General features: G+C 49.7%; 1 protein-coding gene across 2 annotated transcripts in view; it reads right to left on the reverse strand.

The window, feature by feature from the left end:
- The window catches only part of MAPRE3 (microtubule associated protein RP/EB family member 3), a 52,570-nt gene extending 42,299 nt beyond the window's left edge, over positions 1-10,271 (reverse strand). The window contains exon 1 of one of the 2 annotated variants that reach the window (XM_047782454.1): positions 10,098-10,271. The gene's annotated coding sequence lies outside the window, so the exon portion shown is untranslated. The remainder of the gene's footprint in view (positions 1-10,097) is intronic. The other variant, XM_047782451.1, reaches the window with a different exon arrangement.
- Positions 10,272-11,577: the final 1,306 nt, after the last annotated feature.

Consider the following 11,577-nt stretch of genomic DNA (forward strand, 5'->3'; position numbering starts at 1 on the left):
CTTGGGGCCCTGGTTTTGTGCTCTGTATCCAAGACCCCTGCAGCGGAACCCCCCACCACCACCACCTTCAGGGAAGCCACTGCTCCAGTGTTGCTGACTCTCACATTCACGCCTCCATCCAACCTCACCCTCGGCCTCTGGGCTTTGGTGATCACTCCACCTGGATGTTTGCAGTTGTCACCCTTAGTTGTTCATGTCTAAAGCAAAACCTACCTCCAACTGCCTCTTCACCTTCCTAGTTTCTTAGGAATGTCACCAATGCTGTCCAACCTCTCCCAGCCTCGCTCTGGTAACGGTGACCTGCTTCTGATCCTCGGCTGGTCATTCCTTCCAGGAGGCTGCGCCTCGCCTCGTGGAAAGCCCTCTCCAGTGTCCCATCTGCGCAAAGCCTCGTCATCTTCAGGACAAGCTCAGGTTCCGCTTCCTCTGTGAAGTCTGCTCTGACTACTCCAGTTCACAGAGATGATTTTCCTCTCAGCATCCTTTTTGAATTTAGACTCTATCGTGCTAATGACTCACAATACGCTGTTCCTTTCATTTCTTTTGCTGAATTTATTCATCTGTCCCCTGGTGGGCAGGGTCCTACATCACCTGCACACTCAACTTGAAAATGTGCTTCCCTCTCTGAAGCCTTCCCCAGCTCTTACAGGCTCAGGGTCACTCCTCCTCCTGGGTCACCGAAGCACCCCTTCCCACCAGTGCTGGGGTTCCCATCCCCTTCCGTTACAGTAATTCCTATAACTTCGTGTCCAATTCCCTGGCCAAAATGTGTCTTATATCACAAAGCAGCCACAGACGTGTTACTGCCATCCACTGCTGTCACACACACCAGTCACGCCAAACCAGACTGCAGTCTCTCGTGAACAGGGGCTGACTCTCATTTCTTTCATACCCCGTAATGTCTAAGAATACAAAACAGAAAGGACTTGGAGAGGTCTTGTTGAAAGTATACTTTAGAATAAAGCCTTGAGAAGACCATATGCACATTTATATGAATAACCTATAAACCTGGAAACTATGCTTTCTGGGGAATACAAGTCTTATCAAGTCTCAAAACACTGTACCTTGCTATTTTAGGGCCAGCACAACACATCTCTGTACTTAGCAGTGGTCCTGTCACTTAAAGGTGTTAATAGGATGCCCAAGCTGGGAGCTTTCAGCTGTGAACTCTACTCATCTAAAATCAGAACAGATCAGAGACTAAATCAGAGTCCCTGATAAGTGGCAGCAATCTGCAGGGATGGGAGTGGGGGTTGGCGGCTGTCTGCCAAGAGTCTGGTGAAGACAATCGAGCTACACAGTACCTATGACACCACTGGGAGTCACTCCTGGGATATTTAATTTCATCCAGTGGTCCAAGGTCTGCCCCTTTCACAGAGCAAACACCCATTAGACTATAATCCCGTTGACTCAGAGCAGCTAAGATTTCATTTCTCTCCAGTCAGGAAACACCATGTAGATGACAAGGTGACCAGGACACCAACATCCTCAAGAGAAGACAAATGCTTCTCCCACAATTGCTCTCTCCAAGTGGTGGAGCGTCTGCAGCGAGCCATACCCAAGCACTTGCTTATAGCAATCCCGGGTGGCAGGGTGGGCCTCCACCCCATCCAGGATGAGCGTTTGGGTAGCCAGGACCACCTGGAAGCAGAGGCAGATCCTGCTTAGAAAGCATCTACGCAGCACAATCCGAGCTGTGTGACAGGTCACATGGGTCCTCAGCCCTACGTCCTGGATCCCCAGTGCTCAGGGCAGCCAGACCCCTCTAGGGTGTGGGCAGGTGCCGGTCCCCTGGACTGGGCCATTGGGATGAGGCGCAGTGTGGGCGTGGACGGGGGAAAATGGGGCAAGAGGACAGCTGCCGGGCAAGCCCCACCCTCCACAGCCAGCAGCTCCAGGAAATGCCCAGCTCGTCCCTGCAGAGGGCTTCTGCCACCGGGTGGCCACTGGTGGGCACCCAAGCTTCCCCACCCCAGGTAGAAAGGGGCCTCTGAGCTGATGGCTGAAGAGAATACAGCCAAAGGCAAATGGAGGAAGGAGGCTGCAGCAGACCTGGGCACAGCCTCTCAGAACAGTTGACATAGGTACACAGCCACCACCCAAGAGAGCGTCTCACATAAGGCTCTGAGCCCCGGGGGAACTGGAACACTAGAGAACCTGCAAAGACATGGGGAAAGAAAGCCCATCCAAAACGGAGCCCTGGAGTTCCCACTCTGGTGCAGTGGAAATGAATCTGACGAGTATCCATGAGGTGGCAGGTTCAATCCCTGGCCTTGCTCAGTGGGTTAAGAATCCAGACTTGCTGTGAGCTGTGGTGTAGGTCGCAGATGTGGCTCGGATCCCACGTTGCTGTGGCTGTGGTGTAGGCCGGAAGCTGTAGCTCCGATTGGACCCCTAGCCTGGGAACCTCCATAAGCCGCAGGTGCAGCCCTAAAAAGCGGGGGATGGGGGTGGGGGGAAGGAGCCCTGTGGTATACTGGGTTTTATCAAAACCTGATACATTTAAAAAGCAAAAGTTAAGAGGCAAAGAAGACTACCCTAAGACACTTTCTCTTTATAATTTTTTTCACATCTCATTTGAATCAAGAGAAATTACTTCATTTGGATAAACAGACGGGAGTTTCTAGGCTATGTTTTTAAGTCATCCCCCCCCATAATAATACCCCAAGTACACTCTCTCTCAAAGCAGATATGAAGTAGTATCTAAAGAAACACCTTTAAGAAGTGTTTATCTTTAAATCATGATCATGGGAAACAAACTATTGAAAAATTAAATACCTTGTGATTTTCTAAGAGATTGTTCTCCTACATGGAATCTGTACCTCACTGGTTTAAATACTTTTTTTTTTTTGTCTTTTTAGGGCCGCACCTGCAGCATATGGAAGTTCCCAGGCTAGGGGTCTAATCGGAGCTGTAGCTGCCAGCCTATGCCACAGCAACACAGGGTCTTAGTCAGATCTGTACACCACAGCTCACAGCAATGCTGGATCCTTAACCCACTGAGCGAGGCCAGGGTTCAAACCCTCAACCTTATGGTTTCTAGTTGGATTCGTTTCTGTTGCGCCACGACGGGGAACTCCTGGTTTAAAATTTTGTAATAAAAGTTATACTTGCTTAATACAGAAAAGTTTGGAAAACACTGAAAAGCACTAAAGAAAAAAGTAATCCCAATAATTCAAGATAATCACTTAAGGTTTTGGCATATGTCCTTCTAGCACCTTTTCAAATATTTTAAAACAAAATTGGTATAGTTCTTGACATACCATTTTGCATCCTTTCTTCACTGATTCTATCAAAAGTTTCTGGCATCAGGAGTTCCCTTTGTGGCTCAGTGGTAACGAACCCAACTAGTATCCATGAGCATGCTGGTTCGATCCCTGGCCTCGCTCAGGGGGTTAAGGATCCGGCGTTACCGTGAGCTGTGGTGTAGGTGGCAGACGCAGCTCAGATCCCTCATTGCTATGGTTGTGGTATAGGCCGGCGGCTACAGCTCCAATTTGACCCCTATCCTGGGACCCTCCATATGCTGCAGGTATGGTCCTAAAAAGCGAAAAAAAAAAAAAAAGTTTCTCGTATCAATAAACATGCTTCTACTTTTTTTTTGTTTTGTTTTTTTAGGGCCACACCTGTGGCATATGGAAGTTCCTGGGATCAAACGGCCAGCTGAAGCAACAGCAGATCTGAACTACGTGTGTGACCTACACAGCAGCCTGTGAGTCCAGGGATCAAACTTACATCTTCATGGATACTAGGTTAGGTTCTTAACCCCCAGAGCCACAACAGGAGCTCCCTCTTCTACAAGATTTTTAACACCTGTGTAGTATTTTATCTAGGTGACCCTGACTGATGTCTAATTGTTGAACCTTTTGATCATTTTAACTGTTTGACATTATTAACAATGTTGCATCAATAAAAATCACTGTATAGCTATTTTCATATACATCTCTGATTTTCTAAATGTTCCTAGAACAGCAGTTTCTGATCTAAACATATGTTCCTTTTAAGGCCTTTGGTACATTCTGTCAACATTACTGGGCAGATTTGAAGCCATGCTTCTTTTTTTTTTTTTGTCTTTTGTTGTTGTTGTTATTGTTGTTGTTGCTATTTCTTGGGCCACTCCCACGGCACATGGAGGTTCCCAGGCTAGGGGTTGAATCAGAGCTGTAGCCACCGGCCTACGCCAGAGCCACAGCAACGCGGGATCCGAGCCTCGTCTGCGACCTACACCACAGCTCACGGCAACGCCGGATCGTTAACCCACTGAGCAAGGGCAGGGACCGAACCCACAACCTCATGGTTCCTAGTCGGATTCGTTAACCACTGCACCACGACGGGAACTCCCTGAAGCCATGCTTCTTGCTCAGTTATTCTAAACATGTCACACAATGTTATGTATCTCCTATCTAGGAAATCATTTCAGGGAAAAAAAAATCATTTTACATGGAGGCAAAACATTTTAGATAGGCCAAATCTTTATTTACTTCAGGCAAATGATGCATCCAGAGCTCAAAACACTGATGTTATATTATTATTAGCTTAGCAAAGTTGATAGGGCATGATGCTAGTAAGAACAAGATATGGGGCTTAGGTCAGTAGCAGTCAGTCACCAGTCAACTCTACCCAGAGGAAAAGCCATTCTTGGCCACAGGATGCCTCACCAACCTTGGCCAACTGTCACACAAATTTGTACTCTTGGCCAAAGGGAGGACTGGGTGATGGGGTGATGGAATGTGGATTACTCAGCATCACCATCCTAACTCTTGGTTAAGCAAGTCAAAGCATGTGTCCAGTGATAGGTGTGTCATCTTTCTACAATAAATAGGACATTTGGCTGGCAAATACAACTTAGCAACGTATGAGAAAATTAAAGCTCAATAATACTCAGGAATGTTGTCTGTTTATCAGCGATGCCTAAGGGAAGCAGTTACTAAGTCACTACGTGGAAGCTGTGCTCCATCAGCCAGATCTGATCTAGGACGCAGCTGCATAACACAGCGTATCAGCCTTTCAGCTGGGTTCCTTTACACTTCAAGCCCTCCTGATGCTAAGTAAGTGGCATGGGGTTTTCATAAAGGGCCATGTGGTCAGAGGCCATTTTCATCAATAGCTGAAAGTTAGATCAGCTTATTCAAACTGCAATGACCCCTTCTATTGTTCAAGAGAAGGAAGGGACTGTTCTCAAGAAGGAAATGAAAAGACTGGGAAGAGGTGGTGCTGGAGGAGGTCCGTGAAGTGTCCTGGGCTGCCAGGGAAGCAGCCCCCTGGAAGGGTCCTGTCCTTTCCTGTAAGCCTGGTTTGGTGCTCGCTGGCTTGGACTGATCGAAGGAAGCAGTCTGACTCTATCTGTCCCACACACGGAGGCTCCAAGGAAAGGCAACTGCTTCTTGGGCATCAAAATGTACCGCTACCAATTCCATCGGTCTTTGTTAAATTACAAAAGCGTACATGCCTCATATCACAATTTATATACAGACATATATAAAAGACACGTTCCCCTTTGAGTCTCCTTTCCACTCCTTCACACTCAAATTCTACTTCCCAGAGGTAAAAAAACAACAACAACAACAACAACAACGACAACAACAAAAAAACCTACTGTGTTTATTTTTCAGTCATTAAAGGCCTATATATGAGTATTTTCTTCCCAAATGAAATGTATAGGAGTTTAAATTCACTTGTCTTCACTTGAATGGCTTGCCCTGGTTCCCAAGTTAGCTGGCCGTCTCTGCCTTGAGCCCATCCAGAACTGCTGCCACCCCAAATGACCTCCCTTGGCCTCTCCTCACCAGCCAGGGGGTCTCCCTCCTAAGATGCATAGCCCCTCTCCCTGGCCCTCCAGATCTCCTGGATGCAGAGCTGGTCCGTGTAGTCACGGCTGAAAGCTACACCTCTAACAGTAGTGGAATTGAACGAAGGCCATTGCAAGCTTTACCCACAAAGGAGAGCTCAGCAGCTTTTCCATTTCAAATTAAGATCACTCCCCAGACTGGCCTCCCCAGTGGGAGGATGGGAGGACGAGGATGAAGCGCCCCCACGACATACACAAACACACCAAGTCTGTGCTCTCCCAGTCAACTGCTCCCGCCCTGCCAGCCTTTCAGATAACCAGGTCAGCTGAATGAATACACGGAGACAAAGGGCCAGTTCATATACTCCTGTTTTGGCAGTTGAAATAACACTGCAAGTGCCAGGTCTTCACAGGATAAATCTCTCTGTGCATGTCAAACACACCAAGGGGGCTGCTGGGAGGTGGGGGCTGCTGAACTGAGGGTCCAAGATGCACTTGGGTCATGGTAAAATTTTGCAAACCTTATTTTGTATTTTATACTTTAGCAAATATATGAATGATTGCTACCTCTTATGAAGCAGGGACTCTACATAAGTCCTTTCATTTAATCCTCACACCCACCCTGTAAAACAGATGGTTATCACTTCAGGCTTGCAGGTGAGCAAATTGGCACTCACGTTCCATAACTCACCCAAGGCCACACGGCCAGGAAGTGGCAGGACTGGGATTTGAATTCAGGTTTGTCTGCTTCCAGAGGCCAGACCCCCTCACTTTCTCAAGGACAGGGATCAGAACTCTCTGTGGCTTCCGGGAACTACAGAAGGTTACACTCTGGGAGCCGGAAGATAATCCAGTTTGCTTCTCCCCCGGGTTCCCTTTCAGCCCTCTCACCACCTTGCTTCCTGGAATACAGCATTAGCCTTGCAGAAAAGAGGCTGAGAAGACGTCAAACACCCAGCTTTGCATGGGCTTTATGTTAGATGATGCCAATTTAAGAAACAAAAAACTTCCTGAGGATGCAATTTGTGAGGAAAAATTATTATTTTTAAGGCGGCAAGGATAAATATTTAGACGGTGTGACACTCAATTTCACCTGGCTTTGCATCATTGCAGACAATAAAACAAGCGCTTGTCTACAGGGCTAATGACAGACTCCGAAATTATCTGTATTAAAACCCTCTGGACTATTAACCATGAGGGATGAGGCAATGTGGCAGGGCAGACTAGCCCTAGACTGGCAACCTGGGTTCCAATCCTGACTCAGCCACTGATAATAACCAACACTCATTTGCGCAGTGTATGCAGTTTACACAGTGTTTTCACATACTTTCTACATTAGCTGGGTGACCTTGGGCAGGTCGCTTAGCTCTTGGTTGCTCATGTCAAAATCTGGAAGTGAGAACACTGAGCCCTCGGAAGCCTTCACTTCTAATGTCCTACGGGGGGGAGGGCGTGGGCCTTAGGATCTTTGCAAAAGTGTCTGTAAACAAATCAGATGCATTGTGGTTCAGAAAAATTATATGTTTCTGTTCAGTTTCTGAAAGATGTTACTTGGCTAAATGCAGGTAGGGCTCATAGGTGTTTGCTGCCAGCTAGTTGGCTCAGCTTCTGGAGGGGACCAGATGAAGGCCTCGGGTTGGATAGCCAGCCGCATATGGACTTTCCTCTGTTCAGTAGCCAAGTGCCATGCCTACCTCCAGGCAGTCATCTTACCCGTATAACCCAGAACGAAGGCTGGCTTAGGGAAAGGGCTTAAGGAAATCTGTCCTTGCAGTGCACCCTCAGCATCACCACATACTCAGGAATATTATATCATTCTCAGTTCTAAGACACGCAAATCCCTCCTTCAAGCCTTGCCTCTACCCAGCTATCTTAATGTTCCTGAAATCAGGAGGCACCTTCGACTCAACACGTAGATTTGGACCTGGCAGCATTAAATGATTTTACCTAAAAGCTACTGGTAAGGAGTTGGTGTGTCTTAGAATCAAGGAACACAGTGCTATGAAACTACAGCATAGATCACATAGACGTGGGTCTAATTTGGTTCGAATCATGTCTCTCTCCCTGATCTTAATAATCACACTCAGTAACAACTGGAGAGGCAACGTACAAGACCCAGGTATTGCTCCCATTTCCCAAGAGCGGCAGTTTAAAAGGCCTTCCATCATTATCTCATCAAACACTGGTATGGATTTCAAAGGCAAAAAATTAACCCAGATAAAAACCACTGCGATGCTCCGAAAATGTCCTATCCCACAGCAAAGTGGAAAGGGAACATTTTAATCACACCCTCCTGATCTATCTAGCCTTGACACATTTTCTTGCTTCTGAATTCACAACCCTCCACCCCAGTAATATCGCTCATTCCCAAAATACACTCAACCCAGGAGGAGCAGCTCTCCAGCCCAGCTGTCTGCTCCTGCCCTGCTCCGGTATTTCGGTGAGCTATGCGACAGAGGACCACACAGAAGGAATGTTACTCTCAGGCCCCACAGTTCCCATCGCCCCACAGGCAGGTGCATCCCGCCAAACCCCAGACTGGCATTCGAAACAGAAGAAACTGCACTGCTGCATGGGGGCTGTAGTTTTCCTGAACTCCATCTCTATGTTTAAAACTAGGGCGACAGCCGTCTTTGCTGCTGTAAACTAATCTGATGGGCATGGGGGTGGGGAGTGGCTCTGAGGAGGCTGCCAGTAGGCCATGATTGAGCAAAGTCAAGGAGCAAAAATCATTATTTCTCGCTGTTGGCAAGCCAGGAACTCTGAATTTGCAGGGTATTCACCACGATTTTTAGAACCAAACCATCTACTCCTTTTGCAGACGGAAGTAAAAAACAAACAAACAAACCAAAAAACCCCAAGGCCTCTTCTACAGTTTAACTGGCTGATGTGTACCCATATTTTTCTGACAGTACACTGAAATCTGGAAGCCAAAAAAACAAAAACAAAAACAAAAAAAAACAAAAACAAAAAAAAACAAGAAACAAACCAGAGGAAGTTGGCAATGAGGTACATTCGGTAGTTAGGAGCCCTCGAGTTGAGGCACGTTTATTAAGAGAGCTTCTGGCTGCGGGCACCAACTCTGACTTCAGCTCCACTTCTTCCAGAAAAAGAAAACCAAGATCAGGGAATGCACCCTGGGCAGGTGGATAGGGAGCAAACATAACCCAAGGAATTGTTCAAACATGCTAGAACCCCTATCAGGTGACAGCCCCCCCCCCCGCCCCCCCAGAGACTCACAGGAGGCAGGGGGGGTACAAGCCTCAGATGGACACCAGAGTGAAACCTCAGTTCTTGCCCTTCCTCGCCGCTCTGCACTGGTTACCTTAAAGCGCACTCTTATCCTTGGCTACCACTGGCAATTCACAGGTATCAGAGATCAAGTCCTGCCACGGCCCCTCAACGTACAACTAGTAAGCAAGCACTTGCTGTGGATACCAGGCCTGTTTCCAAACCTCACATTATACCAGGGTTGCACTGCGGGGGGCCGGGTAGGGGGGGGGTGGGGGGTGGGGGAGGGCATTTTAAAGAGTACTGCAAGATGCTTATTCACAGCACCACACCGGGAGCGCAGAAACTTCAGCTCCCCAACGTAACCTCCTCCCACCCCCGCTGCCTCTAGTCCCTCTCCACAGCGCCCGCCAAAGCAGGCGCTCAGCCCACGAGGCCACCGTGCACTAGCGGGTGTGCACTAAACAGTAGCTGATCATGATGGGGCCGAATGCTTCCCAGCAAATCGCTTCGGAAAGCCCCACGAGCTCTCAGCAGCCAGTTAGAACTGTCCAGACCTGCTTCCCCACACCAGCCGGGGCAGGAGCGTGTGGGTCGGAAACCTGAGGCCCCAAGGTTTGGGCAGGCCGAACGCCCCCCTCCCCCAAGTCTCCCCTCGCGCTCTCCCTTGTCACTCTTTTCCTGGCATATCACCGGGGAAAACAGGAGAGGCCAGAGATGTCAGGCCCAAGAGGGGCAAGGAGAAGGAACAAGGGCGAACGGAGGCAGTTTTGGGGGGAAATCTGTCCAGGGCGGAGGTGCGGAAGCGCCGCATCTTGTGGGGAAGGACCCCCAAGGTGGGTCTGGTGGGAGAGAGGGGAGGGGGAGTGGCTCGGGGAGGCCCGAGGGCTGAGGCCCCCGGGAGCCCGGGTGAGAGGGATGGAGGGAGGGAGGGAGGCCGGCGGCGGTGAGGCGCGGGTGGGGGGCGGAGGCGCGGGTGGGGTGGCGAGGGGGGCAGCCCGGTTCCCCTCCCCCAGGCCGGGCCCGGGCCTCCCGCTGACTCAGCCCCACGGCGTCGGTCGCCTCGGCCCGGACTCACAGTGCGCGAGGTGGCTCCGGCGGAGGCGGCAGGGGAGGGGGGACAGGCGGCGGGGGCGGTGCGGCTGAGGCTGCGGCTCCGGCCGGTGGCTCTGGGGCGGAGGGTCCTAGCAGAGGCCGCCGCGGTCTCCGGCTTCAACGCACAGAGACTGCGGGGGAAGAGAGCACTGCGCAGGCGCGATGCGGCCACCGCTGTCAGTCCGAGCGGGGCGGGGCCAGGGCACCCGCCGTCTCCAAGGCAACTGTGCGGCGAGGGAAGGACAGCCCCTACCTCCACCTTGTCTTAGCTACCGGCAGCGGGAGGTGGGGGGCGACGAGAACAGTCCCTCTAAGTTGCCATAGCAACGAGGAGACAACACCGCTTCATAAATTTACGGCGGTACCGGGGGAACGCTCTTACCTTGTCACCATGGCAACTGGGAACAGCCCCTTCCTTTTTCCTTAGCAACAGGGTAACAATTCCTCCACCCTAACCGATCACAGAAGGAGCAACCGTTTACACCTGATTCAATAGTAGCCAGATGACAGATTCTGATCTGTCGCACGGCTACTGCAAAGGAGAAAGAAGAGACTATGTTTTCTCTTTCAGCGACACGAGAGAGCTAAAACTGGGTTTTCTCTCCTCTCTTGGTTTATGGCTCTCAATCCCAGCATGTCATTCTAATTCCCAAATTCAATTTTCCTCTACCTGTGTTAAACATTCCTTCTTGTCTCCTACCAGAAAGTCTGTATCTTTACCCCTAAATCGTCTATTGAGTTTCTTTCTTTTTTTTCTTTTCTTTTTTTGGTCTTTTTGTCTTTTTAGGACAGCCCCGCGGCAAATGGAGGTTCCCGGGCTAGGGGTCCAATTGGAGCTGTAGCCGCCGGCCTACGCACAGCCACAGCAACGCCAGATCCAAGCCGCGTCTGCCACCTACACCACAGCTCACAACAACGCCAGATCCTTAACCCACTGAGTGAGGCCAGAGATCGCACCCACAACCTCATGGTTCCTAGTCGGATTCATTTCCGCTGCGCCACGACGGGAACCCCAGGAGTTTCTTATCAACGTTATTGTCTCTCTCCCAACGCATTTGTAAACAATTCCTATTTCTTTATCTTGCCCACTAGCTGGTTTAAATTCTGCACCCTCCTTGGTATGTTCATTGGTGTTCCTGAATTCCCTATTCCAAGTCTGCTTTTATGGCTCTCCCCAGTTATTCTAGAGTCCTCTTCTTCCTGGCCACACCTACTGTCCTTGTCTCCAGTGCTCTGCCCAGGACTCCACCATGCTCACCCCGTTGTGATTTCATCAGTTTGGTTCTCTTTGTGCAGATCACTTCTGGCTCTGCCTCCCTCAGCCCTGACTCCCGTGGATATCTTCAGGTCACCTCTGTCCCCATCTTGTACATACCTCTTTTGGTTACTCTCAGTTTGCAGTATTGTCCTTGGCTTACAAGTGCCTCCCCAGACTGTGTGCCCCCTGTGTGTCATCTTCATCT

The sequence above is a fragment of the Phacochoerus africanus genome, chromosome 5, assembly GCF_016906955.1.
Source record: "Phacochoerus africanus isolate WHEZ1 chromosome 5, ROS_Pafr_v1, whole genome shotgun sequence".
Lineage (NCBI taxonomy): Eukaryota > Metazoa > Chordata > Mammalia > Artiodactyla > Suidae > Phacochoerus > Phacochoerus africanus.